Source organism: Triturus cristatus, chromosome 4_2 (genome assembly GCF_964204655.1).
Source record: "Triturus cristatus chromosome 4_2, aTriCri1.1, whole genome shotgun sequence".
NCBI lineage: Eukaryota > Metazoa > Chordata > Amphibia > Caudata > Salamandridae > Triturus > Triturus cristatus.
The window spans coordinates 156,942,982-156,969,198 of record NC_140586.1 but is presented as its reverse complement, the minus strand read 5'-3'; the positions used below and the strand labels follow the sequence as shown (position 1 = coordinate 156,969,198).

The 26,217-nt window shown below is 48.5% G+C and overlaps 1 protein-coding gene across 1 annotated transcript in view; it reads left to right on the top strand.

The window, feature by feature from the left end:
* RBMS2 (RNA binding motif single stranded interacting protein 2) overlaps positions 1 to 26,217 on the top strand; it is a 299,496-nt gene that overhangs the window by 203,612 nt on the left and 69,667 nt on the right. The window lies entirely within an intron of this gene.

Here is a 26,217-nt window from a genome sequence, read left to right as displayed (position 1 = left end):
TTGGGTCATCCAGAACTGTCATATTTCTCTGAGTCACCCATAACCAGGCCCTGGCTGGGGGCTGACCTCAGTAGCCTGGATTGATGACCTTTCTTCCCAGAGACCTCCTCTCCACGAAGAGAAGATGGGTGGGGCTACAGGCTCATCCATCAGTGGCTATCACTGGGTGCCAGGCACCAGGCTGCACCAGGGAGAAGGCAGCCCTGGGGGGAAAGGACCATTTCAGAGACTATGTGGCAGGAGACCCTGGACAACGCCATCTTGAACCAACCCAGAGGCCTGGGCAGGAAGGAGGGAGCAGGGGCAGAGAAGTAATGTGTCGCTGTGTGATATGGCAAACATACTTCCTGCCACCCCCCCCCCCCCAACTTCTTAAAAGAACTTGCACAGGAAAAGGAGCTCTCTCTGGGGTGTGGTCTGCAGAGGCAGAATGTGCTGGAGCCTGGCGCAATCGGCAGTTGGAAGGAAGAACCCTCTGACTGCTCCAGAATCCTGAACAGCTCCAGGAGAAGAGTCCAGGACCAGTGCGCAGGAGCAGGGGCCTCTGCAAAGGGAGAAGAGAGGCCCAGGAGGAGAACCAGGCGAAAGGCTGGCGCAGGGAGCCAGTGAAAATAGCTCTCTGCTGAAGTTCACCCTCTTTGAGGCGAAGAGGGCAGCAGCAAGTGCTCCAGATGGGTAGAGCTGGCAATCCGGAGCAAAAGGAGGCCGGAATGGTGCAAATCGGCAGCCTGAGGGACGAGCTATGCCCCCCAGAAGGTAGGCGACCTTTGACCCCGCCTGGGACTGATGACAAAGGACGTGGGACTCTGCCGCCGGTCGCAATTATGCCCCCGGGTGGGTCAGGTCCCGGGGGCTGCCCCCAGAAGAAGGGAAGAGCTCCCTGTGAAGATGCCCTGCAAGGAGGCCAGGAGCCCACCCTGGCCGCCGCCGAAGATGGAGGCGGCGGAGCGCCATCAAGCCCCCCACCCCCACAAAGATGCCAGCTGGGGAGTGCCGTCGTGCTCCCCGTGAAAATGCCCTGAAAGGGGGCCAGGAGCCCACCCAGGCCCCTGCCAAACAGCGAGGTTGGGGAGCGCCGTAGCGCTCCCCGGGACGGAGTGCCTGGGGGCCCGGGGCCCCATCTCCGGGGCCCATGCAAGGAGGAGGCAGGGAGCGCCGTCGCGCCCCCGCGTAGGTAAAAGTCAGGGAGCGCCATCGCGCTCCCTGTGAAAAATGTGCCCAAAGGGCCCGGGACCCCATCCCCGGGACCCAAAGAAAGAGAAGTCGGGGAGCGCAGTCGCGCTCCCTGTGAACTATGGCCCAGGGGCCCGAGACCCCATCCCTGGGCCCCAAAGAAGAGGAAGGGGGGGGGAGTGCCGTTGCACTCCCCTGCGGCCCCGCCCAAACAGCGGGAACCGGCGGGCAGAGCAGACAGGAGAGGCCGGCTCCCGTGGCAGCACGCAAGAGTGCTGGCCGATCGGGGAGACGGCGGGGGTAGCCGGGGGTTCGGCTGCCCGGGCTGCCCTCCAACGGAGAAGGCATGCGGGGGTCCCGGGTGGGACCGGGGCCCCAAACAAAGAGAGAGTGCGGCAAGGGGCCCGGGTGGGACCAGGCCCCCGAAAACCAGCAGAGCGGCCGGGGGTGGGCTTCCCGAGCTGCCACCACTTACCTGGGGGTCGGGGTGGGACCGAGCTCTCCAACAAGCATGGTGAGGCGGGAGGGCCTGGTTGGGACCGGGCCCCGGCGAAGAATTGCGAGTTGCGCGGAGAGCCGCTGATCTAATATGCAGGGAATCGGCGGGGAGCACCCCATAATGCCTTACAGGCCAGAAACGGCCAGCAAGGAAAAATCCGCGTTTTCTCTGCTTGTGGTGGCCCCAGGAGGACGGGTCGCCACCACACGTGTGCCAGGGTGCCAGGGGAGCTGTAGGAGGAACGCAGTCTCCCTCAGCACAACGAAGAAAAGTCCCTTCCTAAGTCTCAGGGGGACTTGAAAAGAATAACCCCTCAAGGGCCCAGCCAGCACTTTAACTCCTCTTGGGCTGGAACTTCTGTTCTACAGCTGGAGGAGGGTTGAGAAGTGCATCAAGGAGTGAAGGGCTGAGTTTGGGATGTCTGGAGAAGGGCATCCCCTGGAGGCGAAGAGGTGTAATTGCACCGGTAGTGCATTTACTAATGTTATTTCTTTCAGAGGGACTGAAGGTCACATGTGTAGTGTGAAGTACCTGTGTAAGGTGATGTCATAAACAAAGTGGGCTTATATTGCCAGACATTCCTGCTAGGGTGTCTGGCTGTATATGCGTAATCCTGTGATTTCCTCTATGATGCCTTTAGGGGCTGTAATTGCAAAGCATTCTAATGATCCACAAATGTGATGAGTACTGTCATTATAAAGTGATGCTTAAACATGTATTCTTGCTGCTGCACTTAGGTGAAGAACCCAGACTGCTAGCCCTCAAGATGTAGAGGGGTATACTTCATGGTCAGTAGGAAATGCTCAGTCAGGGTTGTGTGTCACCAAGGTAGGGTTACCTATTTTAAATGCTTGTTGAGATAATGGGGTGGGTCGCCACTGGGATGGTGCCAGTGCGCAGGGCCCTCGCTCCAGGTTATGTTCAACTAACTGCATTGGGGGCAAAATGATGTGCATACAAGGGAGTTGTGGTACTAGACCCGAACCCCCTGCAGGAGGGGTGGAGATGTTAGGCAATGTCACAAAGTAATTCCAACAGCTTATGTATATTTGTAAATTGGTGCATAGAACTGAGTAGTGTGTGTGTTTAATAAATGTACTCTTACTTTTATAAAGCAAAGTACAGACTGGACAATCAATTATTGAGTGTTATTTCTGTGCATTTGCAAATGGCGATTACTAGCCCACAACACCTCCCTTGAGTAAGCCTCAGACTGCTCTGCAACGCTACCCTCTGAGAGTCAGACGCTACAATTGGGTGTTTGGTTCCCAGTGAAGGACAAATGTAGTCATGTTATTTGTGCAGGCCTCACAGATACTGCCTCGTTTTCCAACACAGGGGGAATAAATATCTGTTTGGTGCATTTATGTGCCTCTGTGTACTCGTTCCTGTGTCCATACAACACCCCTTCCTCGCCCAACACCAACATGTTTTCAGGAATTTCACACTAGAATCAAGGCAGACGTTATGAGGATCAGATTTTCAATCGGACATCAGTAGCGGATACTACTAAGCATGGGTAGTGAGGCGGGGGGAGTGGAGAGGTGAATGAAAAATAAAAAAATTCACTTACCTGGACGACGCCGGGTGCTACCGCCTCTGCTCCGCCTCCTCGCTGCAACAGGAAGCTCACAGCCTCCCAGAAGCCCCTGTCCAATCACAACGCTGCCTTAATCAGCATTGTGATTGGTCTGAGCGCCGTGGTTTGGTGCTCAGACAGAGACTTGGAGGCTTTGCATGTTCTCCATGTTCCTGTGTAATGCAGCCTGGTTGGGGAAGATGTGAAATGCGCATGACGGTTTGACCGGCCCTCTGGGGCCAGTCAAACTGCCATGCGTACTTTCAGGGCCGGACTGACTACCGGGCGTTTTGGAATGCTGCTGGGCTGGGGGCTGATTTCGTTGATGGGGACCTGCGTGTACTGAACGAAATTCGTTTTGCTTTAATTATTTCGAAGTACACGCAGGTCTCCATGAACGAAATCCGCTCCCACCGCAGTGAAATCAGCCCCCTGCTCGGCAGAATTCCAAAACGCCCGGTAGCCAGTCCGGCCCTGCGTACTTTAGAGTGTGCTTTACATTCGTCCCCTGCATTGGCCAGCCCGCCCACCCCACCCTGAGCAGGAAGGAAAACTAAAACGAAATTTACATTAGTTATTACACTTTTCTTTTATCTTTGTACTCTGCTCGCAGAGCAGTGGGGAGATGGTCCTCCGCCTTAGCGAATGAGCGGCCATTGTGAGACATACTGCTCAGCTTCAACAGAGTAATGTCTGCAGCTTCACAGCCAAGCCCAAGCGTTTTACTTTCAGTAGTTTTTTCATTTTTCTCAAAGCAGGCTGGGCTGTTGATATCTCCAGGCTCCTGGACGGCCATGGTTCCTTGACGTCCAATATACACATTCTTCAGTCAGCTTGGCCACGTGTAGGCCTTCCAGCCAGTGAGACATCGACAACTCTCCTAGTGGGGTTGGCCAGCAGTTTTTCTTGCACTTCCGTCACGTCAGCAAATCCTTTCAAGCACCAAGGCTTGTTTCCAGTCTCAGATGAGAAAACTACCAGTTAAAGATTGGTCACCGGCAAAAATCTGTGCAACACAGATACAAAGGGTCTTCTGGAACTCAAGATTATTCCCACGTTTCTGACTCATAGGGCAAGTATGTGTCCCACCTTGGAAGCACAATAGGGAAGGCTTTCTTTATTCAAATTGTGAAAGTATACTCGCAGTCAGGGAGAACTGCACCTTTTCCCTTGGTGGTTTTTAGGGGCTTCTGGTGCACAACTGGTCTGGTGTGGATATGCATTAGTGCAAGACAGAGCCAAGGAGAGCCATCAATAGATGACAGCCTGGAATTTAAGAGAACATGCAAGTTTAAATCAGGCAGGCAAAATCTACTTTAAACAAATTGTCGGCAACCTCTACCGAGCCAGTATAGAGACCGGGTTTCGGTGTGGGGTCCGGAGTACAAGAACACACAGGCTTTCATATACATCAAGGAGAATGATTCGCAAGCTCAGAAACCCCCTTGGGGTGCAGTAATGCATAGGGTGCCCTAACTGGATCCTTCTATTCATCTTAATACAGTAAAACACTGACAAATATGATACACACACCCAATACCCAACATGGCGCAGCTATGTGGGTAGGAAGACGCCCCAGGTATGGCAGACAGGACAGACCTTCACAGGCAAAAGCTGGTAGGCAGCGTCACCGCAGGGGTGCAGGTGAAAGGCCATTAGCCCTAAACTGTAATTGGTGCCACAACCACGATTCAACTCATAGCCCGGAATGAGGGAGCTGGAGCCACCATCACTCAGGTCTGGGGGAGACTTTTGGGTGAACACCAGCACCTCTAGTAGACTCACGAGTTTACAGGAGAGAAAGACACTGAGGAGGCTAGAAATGAAAGAACAGGACTGTGCGGCACAGCTTTTCCAGGTCACGCGGAGACATCTGCCCTTGAGTACACTCACTCACTCACTCACACACACAAACTCACAAACTCCCACATACACACTCTCACACACATACTCTCACAGAGACATGCTCACACACACACACACACACACACACACAGCACAGCTGTTTGCTTGGCCTCATTCTTCTAGGCGTGAGCGTGTCCCAGCTGGGCCCACGACCCTTGTTCATTGTTCTGGTCTTTGGTTTGGCGCCAGAATGCGAGGGCGAGAGTCATGCCTCTACAGAAAGACATGTCGGAGGAGAGGGCCTGCACTACTTGTCTACCCTCTACTTCTCAATAGAACCACCTTGGCACTCATTAAAGCATCCCCTACAAGGTGCTGCGAAGAGTGTCCGTGTGGGCTTGGTCCAGGCCCCCCACCCACCGAGGGCGTGCCAGTCCTGATTCAAGCATAACCGAGGCTTCATAATTAGATAGTTGTTCATTTTTCGTTTTTTGGCATTTGATAACGCTGGAATTATACTAGGGGCCGCAGAGGCAGGAAGTGGGCAGGTTCTCTCTCGACCCTGAGAGAACCTGGTTAAAAGCCCTGTGCAAGGCGGCCTGTGGGCCTGGGGGAAAGGTGGCAGGCTGCCATGTGAGTGGCTGCACAAAGAGAGGTTACACCCTCATCAGGTGGGAGATAGTGAGTTGTACATTGAGACAACCCTGACATACGTGGAGCGTTGGGAGAGTGACCGCCTGCAATGTGTATGCCATAAGGGATCTGGAGTACGCTCAAAGCTGCCCATCGGCAAGCAGGTGAACACAGAGCTCTCAAGTTGTACCATGCTGAGATATTCCGCTACTCGTGGGTGTGTTTACCCAATTAAATTGGGTAGTAGTACCCTCTGTTATTAACAGAGCACCAGACTGACAAAACTGTGGGAGAAAGCCCCAAATAGAAAACACATGACCTCGTCTCTGTGCATTCTGGTACTGGTAGTCCAGTCCTGCTATGTGAGGGGAACCTTTTACCATTGTTGTGGTAGGCTATTGTATGGGGATTATTGCTTTTATTCCACATCATCGATACATTTCCAAAAGTACCTGAACATGCAAGGGAGCTTACAGAAACCCTTGCTGCCATCACTGCCAGAAGCTGATTGGGTAAACAGGTTTGCTTTACATCTCTTGCCTTTTCCCTCAAATTATGTATGGTCAGACTGTCCCCGTTTTCATGAATCTTAGAATGATTTTCTGGGAAAGATCTTTCCAGGGAACCCTTGGAGGTCAAAGCTCCAGCAAAGGGGTGTGTTAGCCCACTGTGCCTGCTCTGTTTCAGCCCAGATTTGAAGGGTCCATGAACGCTTTGTGCTGGTCCAAGCTCAAAATGTCGGACCACAGTTCAGAGCATGACTTCAGATTCCTGAAATATCACAGAGGCCGGCGGCTTGCCAGGTCCCAGGGGGAAATCCAGTTCAGTGGGATTAGCACGAGCTTCCAGGGACATTTCAGGGCATAGTTCTCATTTCTAAATCTAATTTTGAATGTGACTGCCTAGAGATTATGCCACTATGAAGAAACGCGTATGAAGAAATACCTTTGCAAAGAAACGACAGAGAATTTTAAGTACTTCTAGCACATTTTATTTTTGTACACTAGGCAAAAAAATAAAATGTATTGGTTACTAAAAGTGATAACGTCAAGGCCAGAGCTAGGGATAGTTTGAGACTTGGGTCCTGATGTATGAAATTTCTATTCACAAAAAAGTGTTTGCAGATTGTGCACTCACTTTCTGCAAACAAAAAGGAATTTTGCAAACCTACCTATGTGCTAATAAGTTGCATCACAAAATTCCATATTGTAATGGGTCGGATTCGAACTTACCTTATCAATATTCATGAGGTAGGTCATAAATTGTAACTCACCACGAATGGGTGACATCACAGGACTGGTGGTCTGATGGGGTCAGCAGACCACTATGTCTGTGATCGGATTTTAAATCAAGGCAACTTTAAAAAAAAGTGTTTTCCATTTTCCTCAAAGGAAACAGGGCTGTATTTAAGAAGGAAAGTGTTTTTTGTTTGTTTGAGAGTTGGCAGTGGTCCAGCAGAGCACTGTCTACTCCCCAGCAAACTTTTATTTTTAACATTCACCAAGGGGAAGGGGTCACTCCTGGGACACCGTGTGGATACAAGACTACTTTATTTATTCAGGAGCTTATCCAGGTACATGTTCACCAAATTATATCTGACCGGTACGCGGTTTCTACGGTCAGAGAGAGACTACATCTCCAGACCTACTAAAAATTGATGTTGGCACACAGCTCAATTGGGACAACCATTTTTTGGCGGACGCACAAGCTGACTAGCACCCTAAAAAAAGATGGGTCCACTGCTGCATGTATTACATGTGAGCACACCATTGTGACAATATCTTTCCAGAATTCATGACCAGCATTACACCTTGTGCAGGGCTTTTCTTCTATTGAGCATCTTGTTATGAGACCTCCCTTTGGGGGACTTTTCAGGAATACCAGCCTACCTCATCAGTGCTAGCCTTGAAGAAGTCACTGTGTGACTAAACACGTGTCGGCTGTTATTCAATGACGAATGTATAGAGATTACGGAGCCTGGCTTTTCTCTGCAATAAACCACAGAATTGAAATATCTGCACGCATACTTACTGTGTGGACTGATTATACCTTTTTGGACTTCTATTTTGCTACTGTGATATCTTTCTTTGATGTAATGTACACAGTGGGTCTTGTGGTCCAGTGTGTGTTGGCACCCCAGGTAGTAGAGTCTTCGATATCGAAAAAGCACCAACTCAGGATTATGTGAAGTATTCGTAAAGATATTATATCCAGAGATAATTGTACAACGAGGTACAATTGCGTTTCACTACTACCATCATTATTGTAAATCATTTATGAATGGGATAATACCTCCTATGAGGTGTTGGTAACACTTCTGTGTTTTCCGACTGGATTTAATTTGCAGAACATTGATACATACCTTAATAAATCGCTGTTTAGAAGAGATGCCCTAAACATACCCCTTCCAAAAAGCAATTTATTAATGGTTTCTAAACCCATTTTGCAGTTCGGTAACGTGTTACTAAATCAGAAAAGGGGTTCAGTATATAACAAAAAGCTATTTTGCTGTCATAAACCCCGTGCTTTTGTGAGTCGCAGACTTTGAAATTAAGGGCCTGATGTACACAGCCTTTTGCAGTTGCAAAGTTTGAGTTAAGAGGATGAAATACATTTTCTTCACTATTTAAGTTTGCTTTTTTTGGTCTATCTAGTTCTAATAGAATTTTTTATTCTTGAGGATTCACTGTAGTGGGTTGTTAATAATAGTATTTATTCATAAGATTATGCTTCATTCCAGCATAACTCTGCCTGCTTTGCTATATCTAATTTAGCATAGAGTAGGATCTGACTAGCTTAAGACCACACCTTGAACCTTACCCAAGATGACCCATTTCCTGATGGGAACCACTCCTCCTTCTTAACTGTCTATGACCAACTGTATCAGATCTGCTTCTGGGCCACTCTTCGCCCTGCCCACTTTAGTACCCTTTTCTTCCATATTGCCATTTACATTTCTTGTACCTGTTGCCAAGCGCAGCTGAAAACTCTGGTTTTTTTTTCCACCTTACGGTTTGGTCTTAGATAGAGGGCCCAGATACAGTTATGTGTATTCACACAATATTTGGGCCCACATGGTTCAGATCCCACACTAATGATTCCGAAGCACAGTCTGTGCTTCAACAACTCCACGTCACTCTACCGGGCACATTCAGAAGGCCAGTGACTACCGTTCAACGCTCTGCAGATTGGGGAACTCCCTGCATGCTCACTTTGGGGATCGCGAGTCCTTCTCAATGACCGGCACCAGAGAATGCAGACCCAAAGGGCCTTATGGAAGAGAGACCCTCCCAACATTGCCTGAGGTGCACCTGCAAGTATCTGTGGTTAGATCACCACAATGTCTGCAATCTCTGGCTCTCCCTCGATCATGATGATGCCCCCTGCAAGTCCTGCCTCGCCTTCCACTCAAAGAAGACCTTCAGGTACCACCAGGGCTTTAAGTGGGCCGGGTCTAACCGGGTCTGAGCACCGTCAGTTTTTTAAAGGGGGTCTTGAAACGGGTCTCTATCGGGTTCTGCTTTGTGCCCTGGCACAGGCGGTCCGTTTGTTTCGGACTGCAGCGACAGCAGGCACATCGACGTGCGCGTGCTCACACTGCTCACTTCTCACTAGTGGAGAAGTTACGGCAAGACGTAATGCCAGGTGAGCTTTGTAGGGGAAGGGAAATCCTTTAAAGAGTCATTTTCTCTCTGGATTTCCCTTCTCTTTTTGAAAACTCTGTAACAGCAACATCGTTGTGGTGTCACCAGGGCTTTAAGTGGAAGCTTTTTCAATATTATATACAATCCATAGTTGCTGCTTATTTATCATATGCAACAAACAACCATTGACAAAGCCAATAGTCCTGACTTGTTGTAGATATGATGTTACTTGTTGTATCATATATCTGGATGCAATGACAGAAACAGCAAAATACAAGTCTGATGGCACACTATGCTAAGCATAGATTTTTATCTTACGTGTTTTTAAGCCATGCCCTTAATTACATTTGCCATGCCCCTTTGAGAGACCCCCCAGTTTTTTCAGCCCACTTAAAGCCCTGGGTACCACAGAGGGAGGTGCTGGGCTCACCACCAAATGCACTAACAACTGTCCTTTAAATCTCTGGACATTTTCATCAAAGAGGATCCCTTTAGTGCCGAAGAAGGTAATGATGTAGGTCATTTCAGAGTCCCGGTGGCCCAACAAACTCCAATTCCCGGTGATGGTATCCTCGAACAAGTCAGAGCGCAAGGCTGTAGAGGTCATCAAACTAGCACCAAAGACCGCAGGTCCTCAAACCAAGAAGATGCCCAGACTTTTAAGAACCATGCCTGTCCAGGGAGCTGTACAGCCAAACTGAGGCTGCACAAGAAACCCCAAGCTGAGGCAGAGCACCTCTCCTGAGAGTGGCATCGTGCCCTAAGCAGGGACAAAAGCAACCGCTGCCTCCAGGGCTTGCACCAACTTTGAGTTCTGGTCCGCAGCCAGAGAAGGCTTCGGATTGAACAAGCTTCCACCAAAGTTTGTCGTACCCTTCTATATCCAAGGGCACTGAGCACCCTCACTTGCACCTAAAATCATTGCCGAAGGCATCGCCAAAGCTGGCGCCCAAAATCCTGTTGACAGTGAAAGCTTTGTGGACAGTCCGATCCAAAGAATTGGAGACATCAATGCTGCATAAACTGCAAGAGGAACTTGGATGCCCGACAGAAGCATCTCTTCATACATCTCGTCTTCAGGAAGATCTTTGCAAAATCACCTCCGCCAAAGCTATCAGAGACACTCTTTCGAAAGAGAATGTTTGCCTTCGAAGAGGAATTTTCATCAAAGACCACTATGTGCACGGATAGGGGCACACACCCTTTGCCACGCCTTTCATCACTGCCATTTCTACCTCCTCCTCCACCACCACCACAATGCTTACACACTCCACCTCCTAAGCCTCCTCCAGAGTCACATTAGGGGCTCCCACATACATATTTTGAATCTGTCAATCCATATGATCTTCAACACTACCACCTAAAAGAAGGGTCTAAGGGAAAAATTTTAAAGACCTGCCCAGATTCTAATCCCCAAAAACTAGACTATACCACATAAGAGAATCGGGGGTCTAAGGGTAGACAGTACAAAGAATAAGAAAGGAGTAGAGTGTGTAGAATCAGTCAAACCCATGCATAATCAGAGCAGAGCATGGATTACCATCAACCTTACTCATCCAATGAGACAAATGGTGAGAGCAAAGACACCTCTCTTGATCGTTTGTATCATATGGTATCCAACTAGAACAAAGGTATGTCTCTCGATCGTAGAGACTGCCTCACTAGTTAAAGGCTCTATTGCTCCCTTGGGTTGACGGAAAAGCGTCAAGAGGACACGTGAGAAACTGTGACCACCAAACAAAATAGAAGTGCAGTGCAGAAAAAGAGACTGTGAATTCTAAAAAGAGGTTGTGTGGAGAATGCGATATAATTCAGTTCACTCCACACACCTTGATTAAAAAGATGTGACAAAATTACCAGCAGTACTAACTAGTCGCTGCTAGATGAGGGTCGACATGTTTCAGCCTTAAAGGGATAGTGGCCCGCGGCTTTCTTCAGGACCTTTATGCTTCAAAACTATGCTACTGCATTCAACTGATACATTTTCCTATAGTGCAGTGTGCCCCCACTTATAAGAAAAAGTGAAATTAAACAAAACTAGAGAAGTAGTAATAAATACAACCTCAAGTAGTCCTAATCCTCAAAATCACAGGATGCAAGCATCACCTGTGGAGACAAGGCAATTAACACACATAATCAAACTCAAAACTTAAACAGTACTGTCTACAAACAGGCAAATTAAATAAGTGTGCCTGGTCATTGCTGTGAACAAATCTACGCAATGCTTACCCAGCGTGATCAGGGATTGCACCTCCCCTACCCTGGAACCTGGGTCAGGTTAAGGAGGCCCCGCTCTGGATCGTGGGTGACAAAACAAAAAATGTTCTTCAACATGAGAGAGCCAAAGTCAATCCCAGTTAGTAACTTGCGTTAAAATAGGCGCAAGATAATTTCACTCTTTGTAGATAAGTTCACCCCCTCAGTAAAAACCCATACCAAAATCCAAAACTTTCTTCACAAATACCTAAAAAGGGCATAATTTAGCCATTGTAAAAGCCCCAGACTGGCATTTAGACGTGATCTAATTTGTTGTCACATACTCCTCTCAATCAAAAGGATCACGAGAGTCACTAGCTGCTCGTACTCAACAAAACAACTGATGTTACCAGTGCAAGTGCCATCTGGAAGCGCCCCAGCAACATATGCTAGGTACAAAGAAAAAACAGAAAAACCACTCAACAGCTCTTACCTATCCGTCGTTGCCCCAGAATTTCCGAGCAGGATGGGAGGCAGCGTACAGAACCGGGAAATGCGTTTAAATCACATAACTTCAAAGGGCGCGTCTCACGCTGCGTGGCCCAACGGCTTAGCGGGCGACGTGACAGGACTACAAAAAGATTGCATGCCTCATGGGAAATGTTGTAATGATTAAACAGCACCGGCTTACAGGCGCGTATGCAGAATGTATGCATAATGACGTGGACCATACATTGCGCTTTAGATATAAAGTTAATGCGTCACCCCTGTCTTTGAACCTTTTACAAACACTCGTATTAGAGAAGATTAGTTACGAGCTGAGAACGAAGACAAACAGCGCTACGGTGCCCACACAGGACTACAAAAAAGTTATGTGCCTCATGGGAAATGTAGTAATGATTCAAAACATCCGTTTTACAAAACGCGCATGCAAAATGCATGCGTGATACCATTAAACGTATATTACGCTTTTGGCACGAAGTTATTGCGCCACTCGCTCCTCCAAAGCCTTTACAATTACTTATATTAAAGAAAATTGGTTACGAGTTGTCAAGGGAGTACCGCAACTCTGCGGTGCCCACCAACTGCACGCATGCAACGCTCAGGAGGAGCTCCTGCATAATAGGTGCCTCCTGGGAGATGTAGTTGATACTAGGTCAGCCAGTACCAGTATGTATAATAAAATTGCATTCTACCAGTCCACATGCAGTCCGTTGTTAATTCAAAGTGGCTAAACATATAACAGCTATAAGCCATTATACCTCTAAGACCGCATAATAGGTGCCAATCATAAACTGTTGTCATAAGTCACACAGTGTCTATGCTATATCTGTCACTGGAGTAGCATTATACTGTTATGTCCTATTCAGCTTCTAGAATATAGCAGGAAAACATTGTTAAATAGTGAATCTAAAAGTTTTCTTAGAAATTTTACTACTTTTTTTCTCTTTTTTTCTTTTATTGTGTGTGGTTCTCAGCTATTAGTCCTGTGTAGTGCCCTTGCAGTACTGATAGTAACAAGTAAGAGACTAACTTAAGTATCCTCATCATAAATGTGCTGCCATAGCTGGCCTAGGATACAGCAAAAATTGAGGAATCTTAACCTCAACATCAAAATGAAACAATAAAACAATACCCAAAACTAGATGCTGGTCCAGGGAATATCGTCATTTAGTCCCAAAGTATCACATCGGAGCCTATGAATCCATTTTTGTTCTTTAATGAACAAATATCTGGAGACATCACTAGTGTGTTGTGGAATCTTTGGTTTCTCCAGTATTGTCCAATGGAACTCATCTGCAGTGTGATTGGCTTCTGCAAAGTGCCTAGTAAGTCTCGTGTTCAATTTACGGCACCTGAACGTGCTCTTGTGCTCTAACATGCGTAGCCTCACCTTGCGAGTGGTCATACCCACATACCTAGTTTGGCAAGGGCATGTGAGTAGATAGATGATATTGCTACTGTTGCAGTTGGTAAAGTGAGTCTGCATCCAAGGTCTGTTGGTCCCTATATCTACTGAGGAACTGTGAGTGGTTTGTGGACAAACCGAGCACCCCCCGCACGGGTGGTGTCCGGTCACAGCCGGTAGATCCCATAAAGTGCCCAATGGTCTAATGGGCATAGACACTGTGTGACTTATGACAACAGTTTATGATTGGTACCTATTATGCGGTCTTAGAGGTATAATGGCTTATAGCTGTTATATGTTTAGCCACTTTGAATTAACAATGGACTGCATGTGGACTGGTAGAATGCAATTTTATTATACATACTGGTACTGGCTGACCTAGTATCAACTACATCTCCCAGGAGGCACCTATTATGCAGGAGCTCCTCCTGAGCGTTGCATGCGTGCAGTTGGTGGGCACCGCAGAGTTGCGGTACTCCCTTGACAACTCGTAACCAATTTTCTTTAATATAAGTAATTGTAAAGGCTTTGGAGGAGCGAGTGGCGCAATAACTTCGTGCCAAAAGCGTAATATACGTTTAATGGTATCACGCATGCATTTTGCATGCGCGTTTTGTAAAACGGATGTTTTGAATCATTACTACATTTCCCATGAGGCACATAACTTTTTTGTAGTCCTGTGTGGGCACCGTAGCGCTGTTTGTCTTCGTTCTCAGCTCGTAACTAATCTTCTCTAATACGAGTGTTTGTAAAAGGTTCAAAGACAGGGGTGACGCATTAACTTTGTATCTAAAGCGCAATGTATGGTCCACGTCATTATGCATACATTCTGCATACGCGCCTGTAAGCCGGTGCTGTTTAATCATTACAACATTTCCCATGAGGCATGCAATCTTTTTGTAGTCCTGTCACGTCGCCCGCTAAGCCGTTGGGCCACGCAGCGTGAGACGCGCCCTTTGAAGTTATGTGATTTAAACGCATTTCCTGGTTCTGTACGCTGCCTCCCATCCTGCTCAGAAATTCTGGGGCAACGACGGATAGGTAAGAGCTGTTGAGTGGTTTTTCCGTTTTTTCTTTGTACCTAGCATATGTTGCTGGGGCGCTTCCAGATGGCACTTGCACTGGTAACATCAGTTGTTTTGTTGAGTACGAGCAGCTAGTGACTCTCGTGATCCTTTTGATTGAGAGGAGTATGTGACAACAAATTAGATCACGTCTAAATGCCAGTCTGGGGCTTTTACAATGGCTAAATTATGCCCTTTTTAGGTATTTGTGAAGAAAGTTTTGGATTTTGGTATGGGTTTTTACTGAGGGGGTGAACTTATCTACAAAGAGTGAAAATATCTTGCGCCTATTTTAACGCAAGTTAGTAACTGGGATTGACTTTGGCTCTCTCATGTTGAAGAACATTTTTTGTTTTGTCACCCACGATCCAGAGCGGGGCCTCCTTAACCTGAGCCAGGTTCCAGGGTAGGTGAGGTGCAATCCCTGATCACGCTGGGTAGGCATTGCGTAGATTTGTTCACAGCAATGACCAGGCACACTTATTTAATTTGCCTGTTTGTAGACAGTACTGTTTAAGTTTTGAGTTTGATTATGTGTGTTAATTGCCTTGTCTCCACAGGTGATGCTTGCATCCTGTGATTTTGAGGATTAGGACTACTTGAGGTTGTATTTATTACTACTTCTCTAGTTTTGTTTAATTTCACTTTTTCTTATAAGTGGGGGCACACTGCACTATAGGAAAATGTATCAGTTGAATGCAGTAGCATAGTTTTGAAGCATAAAGGTCCTGAAGAAAGCCGCGGGCCACTATCCCTTTAAGGCTGAAACATGTCGACCCTCATCTAGCAGCGACTAGTTAGTACTGCTGGTAATTTTGTCACATCTTTTTAATCAAGGTGTGTGGAGTGAACTGAATTATATCGCATTCTCCACACAACCTCTTTTTAGAATTCACAGTCTCTTTTTCTGCACTGCACTTCTATTTTGTTTGGTGGTCACAGTTTCTCACGTGTCCTCTTGACGCTTTTCCGTCAACCCAAGGGAGCAATAGAGCCTTTAACTAGTGAGGCAGTCTCTACGATCGAGAGACATACCTTTGTTCTAGTTGGATACCATATGATACAAACGATCAAGAGAGGTGTTTTTGCTCTCACTATTTGTCTCATTGGATGAGTAAGGTTGATGGTAATCCATGCTCTGCTCTGATTATGCATGGGTGTGACTGATTCTACACACTCTACTCCTTTCTTATTCTTTGTACTGTCTACCCTTAGACCCCTGATTCTCTTATGTGGTATAATCCATATGATCTCACTGACCCTTATGGCCATCCCTTTGGCACAGGGCCAGGTGATGACGCCTGGTAGGACTACAATGTTGACATCCTGGCATATCCTCCTTTAGAACCCTATGGTCATCCAAAGGCAGCCAGACACCACAGACTAGGAATGCGTGTGCTACTAGAGGAAAAGAACTCCTAAGAGGAAGCCTTTTCCAAGTCCGAACACATGGTAGATTTTCTACCACTGCTTAAAGGCTTGCTTAAGTCTGCCTAGACAGCTTTAAACAACAGGTATAGGCTATGTGTGTGTGACACCTAAGGTAGAGAAGAAGAACAAACTCACATCAAATTACTCCAATTGCTTCCCTGACCTGATAAGGAGAGAAAACAATTAGATGCTGCAGGAAAAGAGTAGCAGTTTGATCTGCTATACACTAGCCAATCGCCAATTCTGTTAGACTCCTTTCCGGCTACGAAAGGCTTCAGTGGTAGGAGATGCAGGATGCAGATAAGTACAAAAAGAGGGGGAATGAGATAATGTTCGAAGGCAAAATCACCCAAAACATCTATATGTGTTTTGCACTTGACACAGTGGACACAGCCTCCAGGCGCATTAACACTAGCATCCTCCTCACAAGACACACCTAGGTTTGCACCTCCGGGTTAATACCCAAAGTACAACAGCACCTCCTCAACCTCCTGTTCGATGGGGAGAAGCTCTTTGGCTCCCATTTTGAAGCAATGCAAAAGGACACAGAGATTGCTGAGTCCATGGGTGTCCAGCAAACTCAAACAGCTAGAGGAATTTTGCCTATTATTAAAGACAGGAGCATACCTTCCATCATTAGGCAGGCAGGGGATACAAGACCTATGGGGAAAACTACAGGGGAAAGGGCAGAGATGGGTCTGGTAAAAGAGCCTGCACTTCTAAGCAGTGACCTGCCCTACTCCTCCCTACCCCAATCATACAACACTTGGAGTACATCTTATCAGACCAGCGGGTTCTAGCGGTGGTCTACAACAGCAAAAGGGCAAGACCTATAGGTCTCGCCAATGTTCATTAGGTCTGGCTTGGCAGCACAACTGTCTAAAGAGCTATTGTTACCAATTCTTTAACAAATATATAGAGTGGGCTTTGGCTGTGCCAAGAGGGGCTTTATGGTCTCATTTCATGCTGTTGGTCGTAAGGCGCATCATCCCACTGCTGTTGGGGTGCTTCCATTGCTTTGAATGAAGGATTATTTTACATCTTAGAAATACCCTGAATCAGGACACTGAACATTATGTATCTCATAGATGCATTGTATACAGAAAGAAATCGTTTGTTGTTTTGGTTTTTCACTACAGTGGTTTTTAAAGAAATATTTTAGAGACACCTGAAAATGCAAGCTACACCTACTGGCTTTGTGAAAGCTGGTTTCTTTTCCTCGTTTTTCAGACTTCTACACTGGCTGCAAAACTATCTTATCCAACAGATCTAGTGTGTGGTTTTCCAGAGGGGTATGAAGCACTGGATAAGTGTTACAAAGAAGGGGCAGGGGTGTGGTCTGCAAATTGGGACAAGAGCTGTGGACATTTTCTGAATACAGTAATATTCATAGGTTGACAGAATGCCACATTTTTAATGACTTTGGCATTTCAGCTTGGCAGACAGCTGTGGGGGTTTCCAGAAGGCCCTGAATGCAAACGTTTGCTGTTTACATGTGGAAGAGATGTGGACTAGGGGTGATGTCATTAACTGTGGAACAAATCAGACGATTTAATCCCAACTATCCTTGTTGAGAACCACATATCAGACAAATAAGTATTTTTGTCAATCAGCATATTTTTTTATTTTCCACTGTCTCTATGTTTGTCGGCGAGGGTACTCAACTTGGTCGTATGTACCCAAAATTTAAATAAGCAGGTTATTATACAGATGGTTAAATTTTTGGTGGATCTGACTCATTTCATGGTATTACAACTTAAATATTTAGTAGTGTGAGCTGAATTGATATTCGCTCGCCATACATCATGTCACGTTCCAGAGGTTAGGCTCGGAAAAGTACCTTGACTTTTTTCATTACGTTTTTGGGCAACGACCATGGGGGGGGGGGGTCAGTTGACACCTCGTAACTTCGACCCAGAGCCTACAGTGCCACACACCTTAGATACTGTTTTCAGATTGTTTTTCCAAATGGTGTTCCACGACGCCCCAAACAGCAACAATAAAACAAGCATTGGCATAGCCAATAGGTCTCGCCTTTGGGACCTTATAAGTGTTTAACCATGCAACAGTTAATGTTGCACCAAGAATATTGTGCTGCATAACTAAATACTTATAAGGTCCCAAAAGCGAGACCTATTGGCTATGCCAATGCTTGTTTTTTTTAGGCATGGAGAGATAAGTGACTTGTATAGAATCACAGGTGTCACAGGATGGTTCAGTGGAGATGCTGTCCCTGCTTGTTTCAGAAGAAATCTGTCATTTAAACCCCAAATGTATTCGGTTAACAGGCAGTGATGTGGTCTGTGGACCATGGCTTCTCCACATGTGCGGCACTGAAATGCTGGGGTGAAGGGGGGGTGCTTTTGTCCCCTACATAGATTGTGACTTGAGCAAATGGAATGGTGCACCATTTAAAGCGCCGAGAGTGAGAGTGCAGGCTGCAGGGTTTACTTTCATGTTTAGGAGCGTGCCATTCTTGTTGTTTCTGGTCTTTGTAGTGACATGTGTAAGCTGCCTAAATGTGGTGAGGAGGGTACTGGAAGCGAGTAAATGGACATTCTCTCCTCAATGATAATGTTAAAATCACTTTCCTCTGTAACACTTGCTGCCACAGGCTTGCTGCCTCACAGAAGCGTATTGGGTGCCTTCATTAGTGGCCCGTTGAATGGAGGTCGAATGGTATCGACCTCGGAGGGATGAAAGGTCGCGCCCGTCCCACCATTTTGAGATCTCTCTAGATGGCCGATTGGCTGTACAGACAATCTTTGCAGTGAATGCATTAGGTGATAAAACGTGGTATTCACAACGTTTCAAATGTGGAAGCTGTGTCAAGGAGCTGGATATAAGAATAATATGTTGTCAAATTAATAATAATGTTGCTGTTATTGGTCTCATTAGTAGGAGTACTAGCAAGGTAGGTGGACTAATTGTTATTGCGTAATTGTTGGTTGTAGTAAGTAGTGTAAGTATTATTATTGTAGTTAAAACAATCCCCCATTTACAACAAGCATTGGCCGCGCGACGCGGGAAACTTGTAGTAATGTAAAAAAAAACACGCTAGTGATGCGCGCGCGCAGCAGAACAAAGTAATGAAAGTGATCGTGCTGGAAGGGAGGCAGATGGCGGCTGCGCGCATGAACACAAGTGCTTGGCCACCAAAAGCCTGTGGCAGCACTTTGAAAACCCCGATACTAAACATCTCAAAGGGCAGCGCAAGACAACAAAGACTATTCCGGACCCAATGTTCCTCATGGGAACAGTCCAGCCCGAACTGCCAAGCCAGGTCTTCCCTGGACTGGAAACAAGCATCCTGGGACCGGTTTCAGGGTAAAACCCCTCATTAGCCAGGCTAGCTTGAATCCAGTGACTTTGTTTGCCCAAAGTTGGCAGGGTATGCCCAGACGTGGGTCCCTTGCTCACTTTGCCACTGGATTCAAGCTAGCCTGGCTTATATGGGGTGTTAACCTGAAACTGGTCCCAGTATGCTTGTTTCCAATCCAGGGAGGACCTGGCTTGGCATTTCGGGCTGGACTGTTCCCATGTGAAACAGGGTCAAGACTGATTTGCATATGGCTGGGTCTGAACTAGGGTGGAGAAGTGAGCTAAAGAACAATGATGGATTCAACCCAGATCTAATATTGACTGGGGGTAATTGTCTGAAAAGTTTCAGAACTCTGTCCATCATTTCCTTATGTTTGCTCTTGCCTGCAAAGAAACATGCGGCGGTTCTAAAAGGCTAATCGGCTGGAGCAAAGTCTGTCAATTGACAGGAGGCAAAAGATGCACTCTTTCTATTCCACAGAACGCAAATACAGCCTTTAACTCAGACTTGCTATAGGAAGGATGGAAAGATGTTTTGATCTAATACCAGACAGTCAGTCACGGCCAGAACAGGTAAGAGCAGTGGGGCGAGAGCAGGATAGGTAAAATTAAATACAAAAATAAATAAAACCACTTACCTTGCGCCCAGCACATCGCCGTCTGTCTACTCCCCCTGCCCCACTGCTCTTACTTGTGCCGGCAGCGCCTGAATTGAGTTCAGTAGACGACAAAACAAGCACCTAATGCGAAGGAGAGCATAGTACACGACTCTATCAGGCTTCCGAGTTGGATACATTTGCTAAGCTGTAGTGAATATGTTCATTTAGGATATAATGACTCAGCACTATTGTGAGCTTGAGTAGAGAAGGTTATGGACTCCACAGTGTCGCCTTTGTAAATTAGTGAGTGAATAAGTGAGCTTATTGACAGTTTGGCACAAATCTTTGACACCTGCAGTGGGTGATTTGCATTTCTCAGTGCATTGGTATAATGTAATGTCGCGATACTGACGTGACACGCACAGGCGTACGCGTCAGGTCACGTGTTTTCTGAGCCCCTAATAAATGTGACGTCATGCGTGCACGTAGGCAGAACGGCCACGGCAGCAGAGACGGAGTAACCTAGCACAAGTGTCCCGAGTCTTATTTGCCACGCGTAGGAACCTGGGTGCCAAGGGCCCTACAGCGATAGTAACTCCCAGGAACACCACAAAGTGGCGACGAGGGTGGGCGTGCCTTCGCTCATATTCCCGCGTCCCGTAGGTGTGGCGGCCGGTGAGCGGATCTCGCTCGCGGTGCTCGTGCCCCTGCAGCGACGCGCAGCTATCTCTTTGCCCCCTCCGGCATCGTGGTGAAGTGGTGGGGATCGCGAGCGCATTGGCGCGCTCCCGACTTGTGGCGGAGACGCGTAGGGACAACAGCTGCCTCGGCGCCCCCAGCGCGCTGATGACCACGTGCGCCCTGCCTCTCCAGAATGCCCGTAGCGCGTGGAGCGCTTTGACTCCCCTGCCTCCCGGCTGAGGCTGACACCTGGAGTGGCGCTGCCTCGTGGTCGCCTGGAAAGCGTCTGGACCCTCCACCTCTGTGCCCGTGAGTAGTGTGGATGGCCCCGATTGTATGCTGCCTGAGGGGAATTCACGAGGGGCGTGCCGGAAGAGCCCTGAAAGTCCTCGCATTCCTGCCATACCTGGGGGAGCACTAGTGGTAAGGTCAAACCCAGCCTGTGAGGAAGGCCCCGCCAACCACGTGGGAGAGGGAAAGAATATCTGAAAGCCATCACGGTCAAGGGAAGGAGGAGGTCTCGCCTGGCGCAAGCAGCGCACGCGCAATATGGCAAATTTTCCACCAATTGAGCCGTTCTCCATAGAGGGGTCCCCATCAGCAGTGGCAGCCCGATGGAGAGACTGGGAAGATAGAGTGCGCATTTTCTTTGAGGCCACGAAGGTTCAGAGAGATCAAAAACGCGCAATGATAATCCACCTCGGAGGGAAGGAGATTCACAACATAGTTAAGACGCTCACGGAAAACACTCCCAAGACGCACACGACGTTGATAGCGGCGCTCAACGAGTACTTTGAACCAATGGCGAACCGTGATTATGAACGATTCATATTGCGCCAAGCACGCCAATTGCCCGAGGAGTCGCTTGACAAGTTCTACGCTCGTCTCAAAAACCTGGCGGCCACCTACGGGTTTCGGGATGAGACGGAGGAGATAAGAGGCCAGATAATACAAGGGTGCGCATCAGTCAAGCTGAGGGAAAGGATCTTGGAGGAATCCGGAAAGCCCCTAACAGACATATTGACAATGGGTCGGACGAAAGAACTGTCAAAAGCGCGTGCTGCGCACATGGAAGCAGCCCTACAGGCGCCTGTGAAGACCGAGCCAGTTAACACGGTGGCAGTCAAACCAAAACAGAGATGGCCCAGAAGAGGAACAGGTCCGGCCGCTCAAGACCAACCCAAGTCCTGCGGGTACTGTGGTGGTTCGCCACACGCCGTGGCAGAGTGCCCAGCACGAGGGAGGAAGTGCATGGGATGTGGGCGTTTCAACCACTTTGAGAAAGTGTGCCGGTCAAAAAAGTTCCGAAAGCCCCGCCAAGCAGTAAACACGGTAGAAGAAGGAGGCCCGGTGGCCAGCGACATGGATGATGATGAGGAGGAAGAGAAGGTGATACACCGAGTACACATGATAGGAACGGCGGTACGCAGGGCTAGACGGTTGCCGCAATGCAGCGTCCGGGTAGGGTCGCAAGAAGTCACCACGGTAGTAGATACAGGAGCCAGCATCAATATCATGGCCGCAGCGATGCACAGTTCCATGCACCCAAAGCCAACACTACACCCATCGACGATAACGGTGTTCGCATATGGACAGGAGGAACCGCTAAAAGTGCGGGGAAAGTTCAGGACCATGATATCCCATGGAACACGGTCATTCATGTCAAATATCTACGTTACAGAAGACGGAGAAGGCATGCTCCTAGGCTGCAGAGCGGCAGAAGATCTGGGAGTGGTAACGTTCGCATTTGGGGTACACCAAGAGTCGATCCACCACACCCTGGAGGAGTTTGAGGAAATCTTTCATGGAATAGGCAAGTTCCGCGGCAAAGAGGTCCACTTACACATTGACCCCACTGTTCAGCCGATAGCCTTACGACATCGCCGCATAGCGTTTCATCTCAGGCCACTGGTGGAAGCCGAGCTGAAGAAGCTAGAGGCGGCGGGAATCAACGAGAAGGTGTCCGGGGCAACCCCGTGGGTGTCGCCGATCGTCGTGGCGAGGAAACCTAAACAACCAGGCGCTGTCAGAATATGTGTGGATATGCGGCTCCCCAACGCTGCCATCAAGAGGGAGCGCCATATCACTCCGACCATCGATGACATCATCGGAGAAATGGCGGGCGCCAAGTGGTTCTCAAAGTTGGACTTACGCTCTGGGTATCACCAATTAGTACTGGACGAAGCATCCCGGAACATCACTACGTTCTCCACGCATGTGGGTCTAAGGCGGTATACGCGTTTGAGCTTCGGAGTGTCGAGCGCTGCTGAGGTGTTCCAGAACGTGATACAAGAGCTCATCGCTGGAATCCCCGGAGCGATTAATGTCAGTGATGACATCATGGTGCATGCCACGACCGTTGCGGAACACAATGAGAGGCTGGTGCAGGTGCTACGACGCATACGAGACGCAGGCCTTACACTGCATCGTGGGAAGTGCGAATTTCTGTGTAAGAAGCTCCAATTCTTCGGCTACACCTTCTCGGCAGACGGCGTCAATCCGGATCCGGACAAGGTAAAGGATATCAAGGAAGCGGCTGCTCCCACGAACATTACGGAGGTACGAAGCTTCTTAGGGATGGTGAACTACTGCGGCAGGTTCATCAAGGACCTGGCGAACCTCACGGCGCCACTAAGAGAGCTCACTAAAGAATCTAATCCCTGGACATGGAGCAGCGAACAAGATCGAGCGTTCGAGGAAATCAAACAAGCGCTTTCAGAAGCCACGACGTTGGCATTCTTCGATCCAGCCAAATTGACACTAATTGCCGTCGACGCCGGTCCAGTCGAATTAGGCGCAGTCCTGCTACAAAGGAAAACAAGCGCAGAGGAATGGGCCCCGGTGGCATTCGCCAGCAGATCACTCACAGAGACTGAGCAGAGATACTCACAAATAGAAAAGGAAGCAATCGCCATTCATTGGGGGTGTCACCATTTCCACCTGTACGTGTACGGCAAGCCATTCGTTGTAGCCACGGACCACAAGCCGCTGGTATCCCTATTTGTGGGCACATCCACGAAGCCGCCTCCAAGAATCGAAAAGTGGATGTTGCAACTGCAAAATTATAACTGCAAGATCGAGTACCAACCGGGCGCACGGAACCCGGCAGACTACTTATCTCGCCACCCTCGCAAAGCAACCCCACAAGAGATGAAGGAGGCGGCGGAAACAGAAGAGTACGTCCGATGTATCACGGCGCGATCGTGTCCCAGGCCAGTATCCATGGCCAGCTTGTCGCGTGCCACCAGTGAAGATGAATGCCTGCAAAGGGCAAGAGTGGCGGTCCAAAACAACAGCTTGAACAGGGCCAGAGAGGAGTGGAAAAGCTTGACACCTCGGGCGAAGCAAATAATGGATAGCCTGTACAATGTAAGAGACGAACTGACGGAAGACGACACTGGATGCTTGTTGAGGGGCCACAGACTGGTCATTCCAACGTCCCTAACCCAGAGAGTGGTGGACCTGGCCCACATTGGTCACCAAGGTATGGTCAAGACTAAGTCAAGGCTCCGCACTAAAGTGTGGTTCCCTCTCATGGACGAGTTAGTAGAAGTCACCGTTCGAGAGTGCCATGCCTGTCAGGTAACGGGTGAAGTACCCCGGCCAGCCCCTGTTATTATGGAGCCTCGACCCAGAAGGCCCTGGTCCAAGATAAGCGTAGACTTTGGCAGCCTGCCGGACGGAAGGCACACCCTTGTTGCCATAGATGATCACTTCAAGTATCCCGAAGTGGAGATACTAGCCGTTTTGAGTGCCCAGGAAGTGATCCCGAAACTTGAGAAAATCATGGCGACACATGGCATAGTCAAGGAAATCAGAACCGACAATGGGTCACCATTCCAGAGTCAAGACTTCGCGGCGTACCTGCAGGCTTTAGGCATTCATCACCGGCGAATCACCCCCGGTGGCCTCAAGCAAACGGAGAGGCTGAACACTTCATGAGGACACTCAACAAGGTGATAAGAATTGCTCACGAGAAAAGCCAGTCTGTGGAGCTCGCAATTTTCACATTTCTCCGAAGCTATCGACAGACGCCCCACTCTACCACGGGAGTGGCACCTGCGCATCTGCTAATGGGACGGGTCGTCACCGACACAATACCACACCACCCGGAGTGGAGGCGCGAAACTCCTAATGACAGTGCCATTGATGAGCACCGACGTGGAGCTTTTGCTCATGTTGATGCCCGACGGCGGGCTGTGACCCCACACTTGGCCCCAGGTGACAGGGTGCTGATCCGAAATCGGATGCCAGGTGGCAAGTTTCGGTTGAATTTTGAACCGCAACCGTGGACTGTGGAGAAAGTCACGGGCACGTGCGTGACAGCCAGGAAAGGCGCAGAGAGGATAACGAGGAACATTTCATACTTCAAGAAAATTCCAGTGCCCCCTGGAACGGAAGACAGACATCAAGACATTCCCCCGAGGCACACGCCACGAGAGGAGAGGTTCTTAGAATCTGCTGAGCATATGGACTGTGCGAGTGGAGGAGCTGATTCCCTGGATCATGGAGTTGTCGCACCGCAACAAGGCCACCAGCCAGAGGTTGTGTCACCCGAGGAAGCTGGCGCGCCAGAGGTTGGAGATGGTGGCGCAGATGGTGAATCTGTGAGTAGGGGCATGGGTGTTGTGCCGGACCGTGGGGAATCGCGATATGATCTGAGGTCACACCCTGAGCCTTCCCGTCGCTTAAAGGACTACGTCAAGTAAGACTGTTTTTGTTTCGTTTGAGTTGATTAGTATTGCAAATGTTTAGAGCGGAGCTGACGACTACCAAGGTATCTGTGGTTCATGATTATGATGCAGTAATATGTTTTGGTTGTTTGTTGTGGTTTTCGCGTGTTGGGGAGGAATGTAATGTCGCGATACTGACGTGACACGCACAGGCGTGCGCGTCAGGTCACGTGTTTTCTGAGCCCCTATTAAATGTGACGTCATGCGTGCACGTAGGCAGAACGGCCACGGCAGCAGAGACGGAGTAACCTAGCACAAGTCTCCCGAGTCTTATTTGCCACGCGTAGGAACCTGGGTGCCAAGGGCTCTACAGCGATAGTAACTCCCAGGAACACCACAGTATAATGTGACATATCAATATCAAAGCTTCCAAGTGTTAAAGAAAGTCACTTTTTTACAATTTTGAAGAGACTTCATGATATCTCAGGTGATGTTTGTTGCGTGATGTACATACTTATTTTTAGGGCTCGGCTCGTGCACGGGCTGTAAGAGCCGAGCCCGGCCCTTGGCTTAATTCTGGCTCGGCTCTCCCTGTTAATTTGTTGGCACGTCGCCCCTCAATGAAAGCCCCGTGAGTTACAACCGTTCAGTGCGCGAGAGGGGGAGACGCCCGGGCGCGCAGATCTGAGAGGAGGCTCGTTCCTTTGGCGCGCTTCGCCGGGTGTGAACGGACGGTGCGAACAATGCGCGAGAATAACACCGAGTGAATGCCTTAAACTCAGGCGAGCCTGTGTGGACCACCAGCGCCATCTCGTGGCCATATGGAAACGGTTCACCTTATGAAAGGTGTCATTTGCTGCCAAGTAGAAGAAAACAGGGACGTCTGCCCATTTCTGTACCCTGTTTTTGGAAGGCCCAGCACTATTGGGAAGTTGACATCACTTGAGTCTAGGCCACTGCCCAATTCCAG